A 21564-nucleotide genomic window follows, 5' to 3' on the forward strand; every position below is an offset into this window, starting at 1 on the left:
CAGAATACTAAGACGATAGTTCCAGCCAAACCAAACTGGATATTCCCGTCCGTTCTTCTCTATTCCAGGTTGGTCGCCTACTGTGAGATAGTCTTCTTTCAGCAGCAGTCTTCTTCCTAATGCTAGAAATTCCAGGAATTCGAGCATAGTCGAGGTTCCCGATTATCGTGTAACATATCGGGGATTCTCGTCTCGCTCACTTTGGACCGTGGTCTCGCCTAAGTGTTTGGAGATCGTAAGAAACTAACACTCTGAATGCGCTAGAAATTCCGTAGAATTCTAAGCAGTCTGCGAAACCCCCACCGAATTCGTCACGATATCGGCTGGTGGTCCTCTCGATTCCCGTAGAAATCGAGAATGGGGCAGGATCCCTCCTCAACGACCGGGGCTTGTTTACGTCAGTAGGACCCGAAGGTCCCCCTGGTAGCGCAGTCCCCAACGTGGGATCCTACAGAGAAATCTCTGTAGATCCTTCCCCCTTCCCCTTTCCCTCGTAGCCGTAAGGAGAGAGGGAATGGGGGAGGAATTGGATACTCGCTCGCCTTCCCAGTGGAACTAGCAGTTGGAGAAGAGTAGGAGCAGCCATCGCCTTGCGGCGATGGCCTCTCAGAGTCTGGGAAAACGTATCGTCAGGAGAAAACGTTTCCCGAGGAGGGTTACGAACTCTCACTGTAGGTAAGGGTCTTGCCGCCACTGTGAACGTCGTCTGGGTGGGGCTGATCGACACCTGACAGAGAAGAGACCGATACCGTCCTCCGACTCATTCCAGTCCTCGTCGAGGTCGAAACCTCTCAGGAGGACCGAAGGAGTATTTAAATACGGTGGTCCGAAGTCACGTAGAAACGCCGCTGTCGCAGTAGAGGAGGTGGAAGTAGCTTGATCGACCGGCCAGAACTGAGAGAGCCTTCTTGTCCGGAGACGAGAGACTCTGGTTCAAGACAGAATCGGCAAGCTCCGATCGCGGCAAACCCACCGTCGGTTTGGGTTCCCTCTCGCCCCAAAAGCAAAACGACTCAAGCAGAGACATGGGCTCTGCTGGTGGGAGCGGCGATCCTTCCCCCGGTCGTTGTGCTGACGAATCAGTTGCAATAACCTGGGTAAAGTTACTCTGAATCTCGGAAGTTACAGCGTCTTGAGGAGTAGGACCGTCCAGTCCCTCCAACAAGAGCAGCTCCCAGGACCCTCCTCCTTCGAAGAAGGGCCAGCAACAGATCCCTGACGGTTGCCTCCAATCACTTGCGCGTACGTCCTGGTTGTCCTAAGACCAACCTGGCACGTGCGGCGTCGTGACGGGATCGTGAGCGGCGCATCTCTCACGATCACTCCTATATCCTCGCTCTTCCTGGCGTATGCCGAGGAAGTTGAAGGTATCGGAGAGACAGAACTGACGCTACCCCCCTCTCCCCCTGACGGTCGCCTCCAATCACTTGCGCGTACGTCCTGGTTGGTCCTAAGACCATACGTGGCACGTGCGGCGTCGTGACGGGATCGTGAGCGGCGCACCTCTCACGATCACTCCTAGCTACCTCGCTCTTCCCGGTGTAGCCCGAGGAAGTTGAAGGTAGTGGAGAGACAGACCTGACGCTCCCCCCCCGCTCGCTGGCAGGACCAGCGTACGTGGGGGGGCTGCAGCCGATCACCAACCCGCGGTGGAGATCGATCTGCAGGCCTGGCCGTGCCGCTCACCTGTGGCGAGCGGCTCGACTGAGAACGTCGACGCTGATGTCTAGCGTCAGGCGAGCTGTTGCTGGTTACCGTCTCCGCCCGGTCCCGATGGGAGCGGCGTCAGGTGACCTGCTAGGCTCGTTGTCGCGGTGAGACCGGGCGAGCGTCCTCTCGGCGCTCGAGCCGCTGGTACCAGCCGTGGCTGGTACCGACGACCCGCGGGGAACCCCTTCCTCGCCTCAACCCGTGCTGGTCAGCGACCGTCACGTCAACCCGAGCAGCCAGCTGGTCGCTGCGAGAGCGTCCACTGGCCTAGCGAGAGTCGTCTGCACGACACTCGCCAGTCTTCTGCTCCGCGCTTCGGTCTTGGCGGCGAGCGAGCTCGAGTGTCAAGACTTTGGCTGGACGGTCTCCCGCGGGAGACCGTCCACTCTGGTACTTCTCGCTAACGAGAAGCCGAGGCAGAACCGCTAAAACCAGGCGAGGAAGTGCCAGCCGAAGCTGGTACTCCTCTGGTCCCCGTCTTCTTCTTTCTCCTTGGTAGAAGAAAAGACGGGCCCTGTTCCCGAGGGGAGCAGGAGGACCCAGCAGAAGAGCTCCCCGAATCGCCGGAGTGAGACGGGCCCTTAGAAGGTCCCGAAGGAGCCTTCTTAGGGGGGAAAACCCGGGTTACCAGCTGGTCGCTGCAAGAGCGGCCGCTGGCCTGGCAAGAGTCACCTGAGCGTCTCTCACCCGCCTTCTGCTCCGTGCCGCGTCTTGGCACCGAGCGAACTCTGGCGGCCGAAACTTGGCTGCACGGTCTCCCGAGGGAGAACGTACACTCGGGATCTCTCGCGAACGAGAGACCGAGCCGGAACCTGGCGTAGCGGCATCGCCGCTAGCACCAGGCGAGGAGTACCTCAGAGCTAACCGATACTCCTCTGGTCCCCGTCTATCTCTTCCTTACGGAAGGGGAGACGGGCCCCGCTCCCGAAGGAGCAGGAGGACCAGCAGAAGGACCCCCCCCGTCCCACCGAGGTGGGACGGGCCCTTAGAAGTTCCCGAAGGAGACTTCTTAGGGGGGAGGGGGCGGCATTCTTCTTCTTCTTCGGCTTATGGGCCTTAGAAGTCGAAGGGGAAGAGGCAGCAGCAGACGATGAAGACGAAGATGACAGCTTCCTCTTCTCCTCTTCCTCGTCAGCTCTCGCAGGACAGTCGTCAGGTCCTCCATTCAGGAGGGAGCCGGGGCAGTTGCCGAAGCAACAGGGCCCGACTGCACCTGTCCGGAAGGACCTGGGACTGGGGAAGACACACCGTGGGCCAGGACCAGCATGGACAGGCACAGGAATCAGGAGCGACAGGAACAGCACCAGCTCAGGAGCGGCAGGAACAGCGGCAGCGGTAGACCCAGAAGGGACAGCCAAGCCAACAGCGGGAATCATATCAGCGGCAGGTACGGCAGGCCAGCGATCGCCGTAGAATCATCGGCAGCCAGCGGAAACCTGGGCTCCTGGCCGCCGGTCCAGGGGCGAGCTGCTGGAACAGCGGAAGTCTGGGGCAGGCAACACGAAGAAAACAGGCGGCGGCGGCAACCCCACCTCGGTACGGCTGCGGCCCCTAGTAGCGGCAGACGGCGTCATCGACACAGCATGGGGAGTGTAGACGGAGGAGGGGGGGGAGCAGCATAAGGCGGCCGTGGTAGTAGTGGAGACCGCCCCAGACCTCGCTAGACGCTGCAGCAGCCCGTGGATGCTAGGCACGCCCTGCCTCCGCGGTGGTCCATACCTGTCCAAGGTCGTCTCCCCACGGATGTAGCACCTGCGGTAACATAGATAGATTAGTAAGAGGGGTTCCCTCACGGACGGGGGGAAGACATGCCCCACCCCGAACGCAAGGCAAGACCCCAAATACAAATACAACGAAGAAGCTGAGCGGGGGCAAGGAAGGAAGACGAAGAATCGGATACCAAGGGAGTCGCGGGAGAGCTTTCCGACGACTTCCTGGCAGACCTTCGCTTCCCCTACCCCCGCACAGCAGTGAAAAGTAATATGAAAATGAAACAGAATACTGCCCTTGTGATTCACTTCAATAGAACTTAAAGGGGAAAAGATCAATTCCCGGGTAAGAACGGAAACTTGATCCAATAATATGATGCTATCATAAAATATATGAAAATGAAACAGAATACTGCACTTGCGATTTCATTTCACATAAAAAATCGTAAGGATCAATTCCCGGGTAAGAACGAAAATTGATCCAAATTAAATTTCATGCAAATAAATAAATGAAAATGAAAAGAATATTGCAATTGCGAATCACTTTCATTGCATTCTATTATACAAAATTAAAAGGCTCGTGCCGAGCGCAAACACACTCTCGGTAACGAACGCACAGGGCAAACATATAATGAAAAGAGATACTTACATTTTTCAATTACACACTTTCGCCCAAAATACATGACTCGGCGCGAGCGCGCCCGCCCCTCGGCACCGAGCATAATTCAAGGGTTCAATTCATGAAAAGAGAGGAAATCGCCGCATCTACGGCGATAACTCCATGTTGGTTCATAATTAAGTAATGAAAATGAAAACAGTGATCTTACAGTTTCATTTTCAAGTCAAACACCATTAGTAGAAAACACAATATAAACAAAGCATACGACGATGAAGCGGGCAGAGAGCGATGACGAAACACGTCCTTCACACCCGCGGCCGAAAGCAAAAGTGATTTGTTTTACCTCCCAGGCGCGACTGTCGGACAAGCAGGTTAACTACCGTCTCCCTTGTTCGAAGCTTACGACCGTTCCAGCTGCCGCTAGCTACTTCCTATTGTTAAAGGACCGATGGTTTGTATTACGTATCGGAACAATTATTTATTTGCTCAGCATTTGAAAGTATGTTATTCCTTACTTATAGCCTAAGTAAAACTGGCCCTCGAGAAATCCCTAAGCTGATGCTTGCTTATGTATGCAGGAAGTGAGTCCAAAAGTACTATTACTTTAATATGTTTATGAATACTTACTTTCCTTTTGCATTCTCCAGACTTTCTTCAGCTGTTGCTGGCTTCTCGGTGGTCCATAACCAGCAGCATTAAATAAGCTAGTGACTTCTTCCCATGCTGCTTTTTTCCGATGGATGATGCGGAAGTCATGGCTCTTATTAAATAAATGTCGCTTCTTTCCTCTATCAAGGTCACCAGCATTGTTTTTTTCTCATTTGCAGTTATATATCTTGTTCTTATGCCATCATTTTCTGCCATTTCCACTGTCTATGAGTCCTCAGTAACTCGTTGAAAGAACAGGAATGCGCAAAACACGTGTACCCAAACTAAGTAATTACCGCTCACAATGTAAACAAACGTTTCTTCCGGCGGCATACCAACTGTTTAGAGGACAACAGACATCCTCTCAGCAGGGATACCAACCACACCCTTTCCTAGAAGATGCTTTAAACATAGCACCGAAAAATATAGGGCTTCCCTACACTTTCCATAGGGTACAAAGAAGGCCCTATAATTGGAGGCCCTATATTTTCTCTTAGCATACGGCCGTAAGTTCCAGAAGTGAAGCGACAAATTTCAGAGGATATCCTTCGAAATTCAGTAACTGGCAACTACAACTCGTAGCTGAAAAGCTTTTTTTTTCTACAGTGAAAGCTCTATCAAACAAAATAAAGCTAACATATGATGCACAAATATCAAATCTATGATATTCATAACATCCTTAAGAAAAAATTACGGCAATAGTAATTATTTTAAAGTATAGTAATTACTTCAAACTATAGAAACGAAACAATTTGAAATTCTCGTTCAACACAGGATTACCGACATTACCAATGCATATTTCAAGCAATGTGGAAACAAATATTTAATATCATAGTGTCTTATCAATTATTTTAGCGAAGATGCATAAAACCATGCAAGTATCAATAGAATGTAAAGGGAAAATCTCTGCTACATTAAACATAATCAACCATGAATGCACCTAGATTCAATATAGAAGTTGGGTGTGGTTGGTATTTCTGATTCTAGCTTCTAGGACCGATCATAAAACACCATCTTCGAGAAAGGCTCTTACTGCTGCTGCTACCTTCAGGTGACTAGGCCTAGTTCCGGGCATTGCAAGGCTTACAATGCAGGGCCATTGTCTGTTATTTAGGCAAAGATAGAACCTTCAGGACCGACACCAGGACCTGTCCTTGCACCTGGGAAACAGAATCGCTATATAAAAAATAAGAAAGACGGTCGCAAGCAACCAGAACACCCGTAAAATCACCACCTGGTTAAGTAGGGAGACGACAGACCCCAACCACCCCTCCCCCGCCTCTACCTCTACATTTACCCACGTCCCACAATACTAACTCCACCTTTTTCACTTCAACCTTTTACCTCAAAACTTCGAATCATATCCCAACCGTGAAATTTAAGACTGAATTTGCGTAAGTGGGCGCATCATGAGGGAGTGATATCACCCAAATTCATATTTCCACCGGCAACCAGTAATCAGTTCGATCCAGTCAAGCATTAAAGATAAAACAGAACTACTAGGCAAATTGTCGGTCAAATCTCCTTCGCTACCTTACTTATATGGATTAGTCAAACGCACAAAGAAAATACCCTATGCGGCCTATTATCAGTACTGTTGTTCAATTTCATATAAACTCTCGAAATATATCACTAAGATCTGTCCCCGTTACTTGGAACCATCTCCGATTCTCTATATATAATTCTCAAGATTTAGTTGATAAATTAAACAAAATTGCTCTTTGCCCTACTGATAGATTCGTTAGTTTTTGACGTATGTTCTCTTTTTACTAAAGTCCCTATAGACTATTTTAGAATATCTTAGCAATGACTAACTCAGCATGAATTACCTCTACCTATAAGTCACATTATTCACTCACGAGTTTGTGCATTTGTGACTGCAAGGTTATATTCAATGGTGAATTTTATCAACAAATTTTTGGCATGCCATGGGAAATCCGTTTATCACCATTGCTCTCAACCTGTATATGGAATTCTTTGAAAAACGCTACTTACCTAATACATTCATATTCCTGTAAAGTGTATCGTTACGTTGATGATTGTTTAGCTGTTCTTCCTGTCGGTATTGATGTAAATGATTTACTCTCTAAATTAAATAACCAGGTACCATCGATTAAGTTTACTCTAGAATTAGAAAAAGAATTGCCTCCCTTTCTTAGACGTTTGATACATAGAGAACCATTTTCAATGTAAATTCAGTATTTATAGGAAACCGACTAACAACTTAACTTATGTTTCATTTCTTCTCAGGCCACCATCTTAATATAAAAATATCAATTTTTTCCTCTATGTTTTTACGAGCATTGCGATTGTCAGTCCACAATATTTGGATCAAGAAATTGAATACATAAGAAAAATAGGGAAAGATTTATGCTATCCTTCACATATATTAGACATTTGTTATAATAAAGCCCACAAAAAGTTTTATACTGTAAATAACACACAGAAAGAAAATTCTAAGAACATTCTCAGTTTGCCTAATTTTCAACGGATTTGAATCCATTTAAACCATTGTTAAAAGCTTTTAATGTCAACCGTTTTTTTTCCTCCTAAAACACACTAAAAAGAAAATGTTAATAAAAAATGGGCCCCAGAGAAAGCAACAACAAAATATATAAAATTCCATGTATGGATTGTCCCTCATTCTATCTCGGACAGTCCAGCAAAGGCTTAGAAGTAAGGCTAAGCCAACATAAATACTCTGTAAAAACTGGGCAAAAATCTAATAATGCATTATTCATTCATTTAAGTGAAAACAACCACCGAATTAATTGGATTGATGGTCAAGAGATGTCTTATCACGAAATCTTTTAGAATCTGCTTTAATACAACTTACTTTTCATTGTAATAATTTCAATGTTAGTCGTGGCCTTTTTCATTAGACCCTTGTATCTATAACATGTTTAAGAATGACCTCAAAGATATAATTACTGACTTAAATAATAATCAGTTGCCTTAGAGTTATTAAATTTTGTTATGTAATGTATGTCTGTCATGTTTTGTGAATAGGTTTTTGTTTACCAAGTTCCGAATAGCTGTCACCTATAATCCTTTAATTGTCTGGAGATCGTATCTGAGATGATTGTCTTAAACCTTTAATTGTAACCCATTGTTTATGCTTGTTTGGGAAGGTTTCTTATCTTCCAGGTGTGTCGGATTCTAGGTACTAATCCCTTTATAATCCCTATCTGTCAGGTATACGAACCTTCTTGTATTGTCTTTTCTCGTATTTTTATCAGTATCTGCTCAGTAAACGACTTTTAAAGTCGAAAGATCTTGCAGACTCCTTCGTTTATTTTTCCTTCGTGGGATTTATCTTTATATATATATATATATATATATATATTATATATGTATATGTATATATATATATATATATATATATATATATATATATATAAGGTTTTTTTGCCACGAAGGAAAAAAATGAAAAAGCGAGTTAGCCTCAGTAAAGGGTCCGAATAGGACCGAAAGTACTCGGCTAACTTGCTTTTTCATTTTTTTCCTTCGTGGCAAAAAAACCTTTATTTATACATAGCATCACGTTTTATATACTTCGTCATGACAAGTTTTTGCATATATATATATAATATATATATATATATATATATATATATATAATATAAAACATGGTTTGGTTTGGTTAGTAAAAAAAAGATATCTGAACTGTTATAAATACGTTTCTGACAATACGAGATTTTCCTACGTAAAAACTATGAATTATGAAACGTGGGAATACGAAGAACTAGAAAGGTCAGTAAATAAAGGCCCCCCCCCAAAAAAAAAAAAAAAAAAAAAAAAAAAAAACCCCACCAAAAAAAAAAAAAAAAAAAAATCTAAACAGCTGAGCTTCATGGGAACAAACCAAGCGACAACTAAACTAATGACCCTCACAGCCAGAAAGAGCCTTTTCTTAACGTTGTCATAAACAAGGAAATATTTATGCAAATACGACAGCTATATTTGGCCTTCTCCCCCTCCTCCTACCTCCACTTCGAACAGAAAGAAAGGAATTGAGTTGAAAATCTGGCGGGGTGAGGCTCTGGCAATGGTGAATTAACTTCTGGTGCGGCGACATAGCAGCAACCAACGTTTTCATGAGAGAGAGAGAGAGAGAGAGAGAGAGAGAGAGAGAGAGGTAGCTAATCTCTCTCTTTCTCTAGTATCATGTACTTTCAAAAATAACAATTTCGGGAAAAAGAAAGCACCAGAAAGGAGTGTGTAAGCCTAATCTATCTCTTTCAGTATCATAGACTTTCAGAAGTCACAATTTCGGGAAAAGGAAAACAAAAGAAAGGAGTGTGTAGGCCTAATCTATCTCTTTCAGTGTCATAGACTTTCAGAAGTCACAATTTGGCGAAACGTAAAAAAGGAGCAGAAAGGAGTGTACTATAGATTATGTTACAGTGAATCTGCTGAGAGAGAGAGAGAGAGAGAGAGAGAGAGAGAGAGAGAGAATGATTAATAAAGACACGTTATTATCTCATTCCCCTAACGGCAAAATGATCCTTTTACGTCGAGTACAACAGCACTCATTCAATCAATCAATCCTGAAAGGCAGAGAGAGAGAGAGAGAAAAAACTTTATTAAAGGTGGGGGTAAGAATGGCCCCAGTTCTTTCCCGAATACTACGTATGACATCCATTTGAATGAGGAGGAATTAGCACGCACGACTTCCCATCTTTCAGTTTCAAAAGCTTATTAAAAATGGAACGTATAAATCTGAGAAGCGTGGTCAGACAGACAGACAGACAGACAGAGAGAGAGAGAGTGAGCAACTGAGGTGGACATTCGATAGCAACCATTTACCGGTACAGCAACTGAAGTGTTGTGAAGGGGGTGAGAGGGGGTCATTTGCTAACAGGTTATAAAAAGGCTCCATCACAAATCAAATAAGATAACAGAGACGAATGTAATTGGAGTCTATATCGCGATATTCAGAAGCAGTAGGTTGACGTCAACAATGGCGACACGGTTATATGAATACACGGCATCGAATGCATAGTACTGTAGTTGGTTTTCGATTAAATCTAAGTCACATTCGAATGGTAGGTACGATTTCCTTTCTTTCCAAGTTTATTATTATCATAACAATGGGTTGTAGTCGGGGATATTTACATTTATTCTTCTCCGCCAAAGATTACAGTTTGACCGATATTCTAGGATACTTCTTACTGTCAACTGATTTTCCTCGCGTCTCCCACTAGTACTAATCACGGAAATGTGGTGCTATCTTCATATGGCGTACGTGCACTCTCTCTCTCACATTCTTTAGTAATTCGCTCTTCAAATAGTTCTCCATAACATGACATTTTGGAGAGAGAGAGAGAGAGAGAGAGAGAGAGAGAGAGAGAGAGAAACTATCACTTCACAAGTAGGAATACAAAGAAAAAAATTCAAGACAGCACGTAGTACCTCCACCTTATGTCAATCCCTTATGGGAACCTATGTATAACTTATATCGACCAAAAATCGGTTACTATAGGTGTGTCAGCAGGACCCAAACGAAATCTGGCCGTTTGAAATAGGCTCAAAGGCGGTCTCCCCCTACCCCCACCCACCCCCAACAAGGTCCCTTCTTCCCAAAATATCAAAACATCAATCTTTGCACTTTATTGTAAAAAACAGAACACTGTTGCAGCTTAAAAAAAAAAAAAAAAACAAAAAAAAAAAAAAAGTTAGTCTTACTATCTGGCAAAATCAGAATTTGGGTGTTTGGAGACACTAGAACAATTGGTGCCTTTGTTCGCATACTGGGTCCTCATGGTGCTTATTAAATCACACTTTCTTGATATGGGTTCCCTGCAAGTTCGTAGTCACCTCCCCCCCCCCCCCCCCCAACCCCCCCCCCCCAAACACAACACAACAGCATGGCTCGATCATCCAAAAAATAAAGCTTTTTTTTCACAGAATCCGAGGACGTCATGCCACAAACACACACAGGGTAGATCTACATCGTCTATACTCAATATAAAGCAGTAATGATATAACGGTTATTAATTATCCTGTGTCATTAGCGATAATATTAAGGGGAAACGACCCCCTGCCTAGTAACAGATTCTCACTGACAACAAATTTGAACAAGAGCGAATGGTTGTTGGTCTGCCACGTAGTAGAGACCAACTTATTTCCCTTCTTCTTCTTCAAGTTCTTTCTGGTAAATAGTTTTGCTTTGTAACGGCCCTCCAGTAAACTATAGTGGATATGAGCTGGCCCAATTCATGGCATATAATAGCGTCATCGGTAAGGAAACTTTAGGGGCTAAAATCTCTGCATTCAAAGCGATTCTCGACCATAATGAGGTGTGGTTGCATAGCACTGTGGTTCTTCCTTCACGCGCACATTCTGATAAACGAAGGTTTGAGGGATCACAAGGAAATAACTAATTGCGCACCATAATGTTTCTCGGGTAATGGACGAGTATGATTGCTATCGTCAGTTAAGGAGAAGTTAACTTTGAATAATTGAATTTGTAGTGTGGAGAGAGAGAGAGAGAGAGAGAGATTCCTCTGTGGTTTTGCTGAAATCAGGTAGTCACCAACTTTCATACACATGTATTTTCAAAACGTACTTTAACGGAATCACTGAATAGACTCCTTTTGTGTGCAGTACCAATTTCTCTCTCTCTCTCTCTTTCTCTCTCTCGTCTTACAGACTAAAAGTCACTAACACCCATTTGCGTTTTAGGAGACTAAACGAATCTTAAGTCATGACATATATATGCCAAATAACTAACTTTTTATTTGTCTAATTGTCAAACTACTTGTAGTATATAATTTGGTTAAACGCTGTGGGTAAACATGGATGCACAGCTCTCTCCATTAATGACCTTCATTATGCCCCAATGAAGAAGACACGGACATAATCCCCCGGGGGAGAACTTGAGAGCCTGGAGGATGCAGATGCTAAATTCGACCATGTGCGTTCCTTCCTTCCTTCCTTCCATGAGTCAACTTTCGAAATATACCGATTCGTCGAAGGATTAAAGTCACACCCAAGAAAGTTTATGATCAGTTCTCGTTCTGTGAGGTGTCTGCCAATTTATTTACATTGGGTTTCTGTAAAAGAAAACTGAGAGAAATGGGTTGTCCGTCGGTCCGCACTTTTTTTCTTCCCGTCCGCGCTGAGTCAGATCTTAAACACTACTGAGGAGGCTTTAATCTGCTTGAAATTTAGAGGATAATAAATCGAGATAGCTGGATCCTTAAGGCCCCATTGCCCGAGATCATCAAAGGCTGCTGTCTGAGGAGGTGGTCTGTGTCTCTGTGTGTTGTTTTAATTATATAAAAAAAAGGGAGTCCAGTTATCCACATCAGGTGTCACGTAGTATACTCATTTCAGCCCCTTGCTACACTTAAGGTAACTTTCCGCTATGGACCCCAATCCAAAAATAAGTTGTTCAAGAACCTCAGAACTTTCAGAAAAATTTGGAAAGTCAATTTTTTTAAGAGTATACAAGTCATTCTTGAAGAATGACACAGTGGCCTTCCAGCTCCGAAGAACTTTCCAATCTGCAAAATATTTTTTTGAAAACTGCAAAATTCTAGATCCTATGACCACAACACTCATTCGAAGGACATATCCACGCTAGCTAATGGTTGACCAAACATATCAAAGTCTACAGCAACAACAATATTGTCTAAGAATGTTAGATAGACTAACCTGAAATCCCTTCGTTTTAACGAAAGTCCTTTCATTTATCTCGTGAACCTTTGTTTACAAAAGCGTCCACGACCACTACAGTACTCCGCGTCTAGAACTACACTGAAGTCCTCCAAAGTCCAAAGGGAGGAATAGGAATTGCTTTGACCAATCAGAGGCCTACTACAACATAAACAATGTTTCTAACGCCTCCTTTCATTGGCTGAAATCGTTGGGTTTTGGCAAAAAGGCTTCTTAGACGACCTCCCATTGGCTGGTGAGACGAAAACCCACTTTCAGAAATTTCTTTAAAGATTCTTTTTACATATATCCAGTATTAAATGAAAATAAGTTATTTAACAGGCAAATAAATGGACATAGACACTTTTTAGTCGTAAAACGAAGATCCCGTCTGAAAAACCTTATCTATCTCAGAAGATCCAGTGAAACAGTGGATATGGAAGGCATCTCAATGCAGTGGTCAGGGAGTTCACCCCTGAGACTTTATAAGTTATATATAATTATATCTATATCAAATTAGCACAAATACACATTCATGTATAACTGTAGTAGAGTAAAAAGTTAGGATAAGCCAACCTTTAACAGCTAATGTGACAAAGAAGTTCGTGTGTCATTTTCTAGCATCAGGTTTAATACATTTTTTCTTATTAATTTATTCGTTTATTTGTCAAAATTTTAAGTAAATGGTCCCTAGCTTTGGTGTCGTTCCATAGGGATAGGGTTCATCTTCTGAATAATAATAATAATAATAATAATAATAATAATAATATAATAATAATAATAATAATAATAATAAGTAAACAGAAAATGTTTATGAACTACAAAACTACCTCTCCTGGATCCTCAATGAATAGAAGATATCAAACCACTTTGTCATAGTTAATTGATGTCGAAAACAGAATTTTAAACAAAACCTTTACGTTTATGTTACTTAAAATTTGAGGAGAAATTGCCGGCAATGGAACGTAATAAAAAATTACGAGAGAGAGAGAGAGAGAGAGAGAGGAGAGAGAGAGAGAGAGAGAGAGAGATATTGTCTTGTGTCTGACTGTATATTCTCTCTAACATAAATCCTTTTACCCACAGATTGCGAGTATATATATATATATATATATATATATATATATATATATATATATATATATATATATATATATATACACATATATATATATATATATATATATATATATATATATATATATATATACACTATATATATATATATATATATATATATATATATATACTATATATATATATATATATATATATATATATATATATATATATATATATATATACTATATATATATATATAGAGAGAGAGAGAGACGAGCAGAGAGAGAGAGAGAGAGAGAGAGAGAGAGAGAGAGAGAAGCTAATTTTCATAGTTATCCAAAGTACTATTTTCTATAAAAAATTATTATTTCTTTCTGACAGAAAACATAAAAAATAGTAAAATGGTTAACTATGGTAATCTCGTATGCCTCACTTTTAAATCTCAAAAATTAAATAAGATCACTATAAAAATAAAGAAATTTATATTATATTGACGAAAGGCGTTGTTAGTAATACAAAGAAGATTTATTCTTCATATTAATACTAAATAAAGGGTAGAAAGTGCTAGGAATACTAAATATAAGATTATTTTGTCATATAATGTTTTCTCAAGATTGTACGCTAAAGACATCTATTGAGTCCTATAACAATCTTCGGATGAAGTTTGGTTGTTTGAAGACGAAACTATTATATATTGTTTCAGCAAGACCACGAATAAATCCTGGACCGATGTATATGATAAACAGTGTAAAGCAAGTAATATTTATATCTCTAAAATTTAACCTTAATAAGGGGACGTTTTAAAGAACATAAAATGTTTTCAAGAAAGTGACAAAGTTTGTTCTGGTAACAAACAATGCCTCAATTCAATTCAAATTCAAAAATTTTATTGACATAAAAAAAGGCGTCAAAAGGAGCTGTTAGTCTTGCTAGACAGCCCACTCAAAAAATCAATGACGTTACAACCAGTTTTATCAAATGAAAAGGCTTTTACATAAATTTCGAAGTTACAAAAAGTGAATTAACACAAACCTTATAAGACTATTTCACAAGATCAGAATTTCACAATACCTAATCATAGCTATAATTTTCATTCAACACACATTTTACTTACAAAAGTCCACAATTTCAGTAGAAATAGACCAAAACCAAACACATCTCTGTTATAATTAAATTGAATGCTACAATAGCACTTCAAATTGACTTAAATGTTGGAAATAACCAAAATTTTATTTACATAAAATACTTTTATACCCCCTTTTAACATAAAAGGAGAATTATTATTTTAATGTACAGAAAATAACCACTTCCATTTCATAACAAATTACAAATAAGACATTTTCTTGGGAACAGGGTTGTATACAGTATTACGGCAAACACTAAACATTCTACAAATAAAAACAGTAATAAAGTAATTTATCAATTCTAATACCTTATGTCAATATTTTTCCATTTTTGTGCAACATTCTTGTAGAAATTATTATTAATGAAAAAACACACCATTTGCTCAAAACAATTATTATTATTTCTAAATTCTGCCAAAGAACTACATTCCATAATGTAATGGTGCAGTGTGTGCGAATTAGCAGCGTCACAAAATTTACAAGGGTTACCCTCTCCATTCTTGTATTCCCAATAGTATTTATAGCCTATTGTAAGTCTCATAACAATTCCATCACATTTAGCTGAAGACTTCCCATAAGTAAAACGTGTATTGTTACTAATATAATCATAATGAGCCATACTGTTACTGCCCTTACTCATGATTTCCCTAGCCTTCTCAATGTTCCATCCTTCCCTTTCTCTTCTCTTGCCATGTGTGACTATTTTCATCATACTAACTGAAGTGGCATAATCTATAGATTCTTTATTACACCCTTGTTTAGCTAATTCATCAGCAACATCATTAAAATATATACCACAATGTGAGGGTATCCAGACGAATTTTACACTGTAGCCTGACGCTTTTATAACAGAAACGTACTCTTTGCATTTGGTAACTATTCCATCATCAGAAGGTACTTTGGCATTTAAAGCCAAAAGAGCACTCGACTGTCAACAAAGCCTATTATAGATTTTTCCTTATTTATTCCAAATTTCAAACACTCATAAATAGCAAACAGCTCAGCAGTGGTAGATGAGCTGTGATCACCAATACGTTTAGATATTCTCTCCTCTGTGCTAATACCAAATTCAAAATATTCTCTAATTACACACCAAGACCAGCTCGACATCAGTGAGAACCATCACAATACGCATGATCACCATATCCCTAGGGTTACTGAGATATCTTCTCCAAAAACAGCTGTCTAAAGTTCATGGGGATTGTTGTCTCTTTTTCTCAAATAAAGTTGTTCTATACTTATATCTACTTTCTCAGCAATCCAAGGTTTTATTGGGTGTGAATTAGGCAAAGGTACACAGAAATAAAAAAACATTATAGTCACTCAATATTTTACAAAGCCTTCGTGAATATTCATTCAGTCTGATGAATCCTGAACGCCTGTCACATATCTATTTACAATAGTTTTGAGATGCCTATCATTTTGTCTAATCAGTCTTATAAATGAGGAGACTACTAACTCTCTTATTCTTTGGATGACACTTGGCAAATTAAGCTCCATTCGCATTATTTCAATGCTTGCAGTTCTAGGGCAACCTAATATTACCCTCATTGCTTCATTTTGCAACAATTCCAAGGGCCAAAGATCTTTATCTGTATAACAACATAAGACTGGAAAGATATACAGACCTTAATATTGGAATACCTACACCGTTACCATAATTAGACAATACACGTAAAGGCTTAAGCCGGGATAGACGTATATTCTTCACATAGGTAATTTGATCCATTATCTTACCAAAACAGATATACATACCCAAGTATTTATAACTTGTTACTCTTTCTAGTTTTACTCCATTCAGCCAGAATGTTTTATCACTTACCATTCGTGATTGATATTTTGTTTTACTTTCATTCACCACAAGACCCAGAGATATACAAAGATCTGATATTTCAGCCAACACAATACTCAAAGCCTCCTCTGATGTATATTGTATGAGAATATCATCTGCATATATGATTACTTGTGAATTTCCATGAAATTCATAACTTGCAATTTCATCCATTAATATATTAAAGAGCATGGGGCTGAGCACACCCCCTTGTGGAGTACCAAGTTCAAAGTACTTTTCAGTCGATTCGTAACCCTGGAACATAACAGTTCCCCTTCTGTTATTCAAATATTGTGAAATCCAAGTCAGTAGCTTACCTTTTATATCCTTTTTAACGAGACACTCCAATATCACATCCTTATTGACTTTATCAAAGGCTCCCTTTAAATCTAAAAAACATTCTGCAGTTGACACGAGCAGTACTTAGACTTTTTAATATGCAATCAGAGGTACTCTTGTTCTTTAAAAAAACAAAGATTCGGAGAAAGGAGCCCGTCAACTTTATACAATAGCCTATTTAGAACCATACGTTCCATAGTTTTTGATAAACAAGAAGTCAAGGAGATAAGGGAAGGTCTATAATCATCATTTCCCTCAGGTACAGGTATCATAAAGGCAATTGTCCATTTAATAGGTAAGCGACCATTACTGTATGATAGATTAAATAACGCTAAAAGAGGACTATCCTCCATTGTTATAAGACAGTTTATAACATCATATGTTATGCCATCTTTACCTGGAGCTGTTGACTTCTCCTTCTTAACACTATTCAACATTTCATCCCTAGTGAAAGGAATACAGGTGTCATCCATTAAGTTCTTCTGCATACAAACCAGATTATGTCTTTGTTTCTGTAACTTCCTAAGGCTTAACTGTATATTTCGAGGGAGAGAATCTAAGCTCGACGCATACGACCATTTGGCGGCTAATGCCTCTGCTTTTTCTCTGGCATTAGGATGTGCATCAGTCTTTCTTTTAACTCCCCTTACTTTATTAACACCCAAATTTGACACTATGATTTTGAAAAGGAGATGTCCCGTAAAAAACCTTCCCAATACTCACTTCTAACCTTTTGCCTCTTTTCTGTAGCATGCTCAGCCACTGTAATCATCGTTTCTCTATATTGCATATTATTATGGTCTTTAGGCCATTCCCTGTGGCATTTTCGTAGCAACTTGTTCCAGCCTTTCACTATTTTATCATTATGATACCTAGGTAGGTTTATGATTGCTGGCAGAATTAGTCTTTTTCTGTGGTTTGCAAAGTATGGATTCTATTACTGCTAGCAAGACATCAAGAAAAACATTTGCATCCTCAATACCTAACAGTTTATACTCATTGTACCAGTCACTTACTTTCTCTATGAAATCATCTTTCTGCCTATCATGTAATACATATAGATTCTATTGTTAATAAGTGGAATCTTTTCTAAATAAAAACTAATTCTAAGAGCAAAATATCACTTATAAAGTGGTTACAACAGAGAAGTCTGTCTGTACTCCAGGCATATTGAAAAGGATAGCATACTCAAGCCTGCCTCCTCTAACATGAGTTGCTTCACTATTACCAAGTACAGACGCATTTTCAACCGAATCTAAAAATCTATTTAAAATAATTCCATTGTGATTTGGGAGCAACTACCAAGATTAATATGTCTAGCATTTAAAATCACCGAGTAATACAACAATCCTTCAGAATAAATGACATCAGGTAGGTCCTCAATAACCAAAGAATCTGCATGTTACAGTTGGACACCGGTTTCCCTGGTACACCGCTCTTGCGAGACTTCGAAAATTACATGGTAACAGTGTTTACTGAGGGAGATGGGGGGAGAACCTCTTCTCTGCTAACAAGAGTTCCACCAATAAGTTCTGGAGTTCGTTTGGTGGGCGGAGTTATTGGTATGGTTTATGGTTGGAGAAAGACACACACACACACACACACGGAGTAAAAAAAAATCTGAGCAGTTATATCGTTGTAATGAAGATTGTTGTCTCACTTGTAAATATAAGTTTGTTTATTAAGGTTCAATTTAACTTTCGGCCGAGACGTTATCTTACAACCGTGTCTATTATTATATATCGGTCATATTCATTACACAATACTTAAAATTGATCAACATTTTAAAGTTATATTGGGATTCCCGAAAATCACGAACATCATAACAGGATAGTTTAACCTTATCGCGTAAGCCAAGTTTACAGCATTGGTTGCAGTACGTTTTCTCTCTCTCTCTCTTATACTAGCTAACTTATATATATATATATATATATATATATATATATATATATATATAGTATATATATATATATATATATATATATATATCTCAGCTATACTAGCTAACTTAGTGATAAGAAAAACCCCTGCGCTCAGTATGCAGTTCTGATATGTCATTAGTGTATTCAGGAGAGGATCAGTGACCCAATAATATCGAAGATTGCCCCCTCCCCCCCCCCTGACAATACCCGTAAGCATAACCAAAGCAAAGAAATTTCTCATCGCTGATACTGTAATGTCCTAAACTCTTGTTCCCTTAAGTGTTCGCTTGATATATTACCCCATTTTATAACATGAAATTAACGATTGGATCTCTATACAGTCAGTTCCATTATAGAATTATAAAAAATAGAATAAAAAAAAAAGTTTATTCCTGATATACTATCATCAAAATCGAAGGTGTGCGACAAAAAATGATCGCCACCAATCCTTTGCCACACCAGGATTAGCTGGTTTGACGTTTGCTGACAACCTCCTAGGCCACCCTTACCTCCCCTCCCCTGCGCAGTTCATACGAATGGAAGACGATCAGTGCAAACGGCCAGCAAGACCTCTAATAAGGCAAAGTAGTACAGAACCAATATCGATACAATAAGCTATGAAGGCGCACAAAATTAAAAAACTTAAGAACGTCACATGACGTAAACAACATGTGTGGGACGACTTCTGCAACACGTCATATGACGTGGTTGACCTTTTAAGGGTTAACTGTTGTTTTTTCTAAAATTATGTATGCACCGATATATTATAGACTATATATTTCGTTGACCTCAGGTGATAGGTGAAGTCATTTGGGCTTTCCTTATAGTGGCTGACATAAAGAGAGTATCATCTACTGAATTGACAGTTACCTTTTAAAATGTCCCACAGAGCATATGACCCCTATACTCAGAAACGTCAACGACGGCCCAAAAATATGCCACATTTTTACTCTTGCTCATATAACTTAGGTTTTACACCAAAGATACATTGAAAATATCAGTAGGATATAAAGCATTACATTTCAAATAATGGAAACTATTTTAATAGACTTCAAGAAGCTAATGAGCGAAAATAAGTGGCGAAGTATCATATCTGTATCGGCCACACCACAGAGAACAAAGTATACAGGTAAGGCAATTTGCCAATACTGCTACCGACCTCACTGTATGATAACAGTGCTCAGCGAGTCATTCAGTTCTTATAATTCAATGCTGTTAACAAGAAACGGTGATTAGGAAGACATCAAAAACATGTGGGGGGGCCTGAGTAAGTAGGAAAGTTTTACTGCAATACTCAAAATATTGTATGGAGGCATTACGCCATTTTTTACAGATACTTCGAATATTATATCAAGAATATCATGGTTATAAGAAAACTTGTTATGAATTATGTTTATTAAAACATATAATCAAATAACTAGTGAGAACAAAATGAGAACATTTTATGTCCTATTACAAAAAATATAACATTTAAATTATACAATCTAATACCTTGACCATGCTGTGGTCTCCGTCTACAAATTTCCCACAGAGTTGATGTGAGCCATGAGTTGCTGTGTTGTTCTCTCATGTTCCATTTTCCATGTGTTCACCATCTGGGCCCACACATGTTCAATCACATTCATATCTGTTCCTTTCTCGGCCATTCAAGAAGAAGCAGGTTATCCTGTCTGGCAAACCACTCTTGAACAACGTGAGCAGTGTGAAGGGAAAATTCCTTTCTCGTAACGAAGGCAAGGAGGTGGTTTGCAGCAGCTCAACATACTTAGCTGCTGTAAATCGTCCCTCGATACGGAACACATCACCCATACCATCCGCAGACACACCCAGCCCCATACGTTGCAGGTGACATGGCCAGATCGAACCACCTCAACGATGTTACGGTTGGGTTCATATCTGAAAGAGAGAAAAAAATGGTGGTGTATAATATAAATCATATATATATATATATATATATATATATATATATATATACCTTTGGAGAATTTAAATTCTCAGTGATGAACAACACTGAAAGAATTCTATTGTGTAATTATTTATTTAATATATTATATTGGAGGAAAAAGAGCAAATGATGCCACTGTCCCTTACCTAATATTATCTCAGAAATAGCACTCTTATTTTTGTAAACTCCCTTTGTATATTTTGACAGTCCACTTCCGTGGAACAAAATCTGAAGATTAATAATTAATATAAAGAAGAATGCAATTGATAATTGATGCAAGTAATGATTTTGCTTATCATACAGAGTTCTATTTGTTCGCCAACAATGCAGCTTCCCATGCGATGTGGACGAGAAGCACTTCTCGTTAGTAAAGATGACCCTGCCCCAAAAGTCCAAACCCTTATCAGCATGACATTGGGCAAAATCAAGCCTTCCTTCCTTAGTGTTCCGTCAAGAGCTTCTTCGTCCCTGGAGTTCTGTGATGAATCCCAGCAGCATGCGGAGTCTGCGTCGTACTGTCATCGATGACACTTCTAATCCAAGGTCCTCATGAATGGCCTCGGCGTTGGTTAAGGGTTGCTCTCGAGCCGCCCTGATAATGGCGTCAATCCTCAGCTGGGGTGGTTTTCCGGTGGACCCCTGGCCTAGCTAAGAGAACATATTATCTTAAGTTGTTAACTTATAATTTATATAACATCGCAATCAATTCTAGATTCTTCGAATTTTGTACTCTATGGATTGATCATAATTTAGTAAACATGGCTGTATATTTTTGGTTTCAAAAGCATATCAATAGAACGAGATACCATATATCCATAATCTCAATTTGGTTGGTGGTTATTAAACTGTAAATCATTCCTGAGCCATCACTGAAATGACATTTAGTAAATAAAACTATAGCTATCAAAAGACACACAATGACTGTGACGGGGTGGGCACAAATAAAATGCTCTTATAGGCTTAATTTTACCGAGACAACTCAATCGACTATCT

The 21564-nt window shown here is 39.9% G+C and overlaps 1 long non-coding RNA gene across 2 annotated transcripts in view; it reads left to right on the top strand.

Moving 5' to 3' along the window:
- Positions 1-21564, top strand: part of LOC135202238 (uncharacterized) — a 362178-nt gene that overhangs the window by 169165 nt on the left and 171449 nt on the right. The gene's annotated exons all lie outside the window — the stretch shown is intronic.

The sequence above is a fragment of the Macrobrachium nipponense genome, chromosome 30, assembly GCF_015104395.2.
Source record: "Macrobrachium nipponense isolate FS-2020 chromosome 30, ASM1510439v2, whole genome shotgun sequence".
Lineage (NCBI taxonomy): Eukaryota > Metazoa > Arthropoda > Malacostraca > Decapoda > Palaemonidae > Macrobrachium > Macrobrachium nipponense.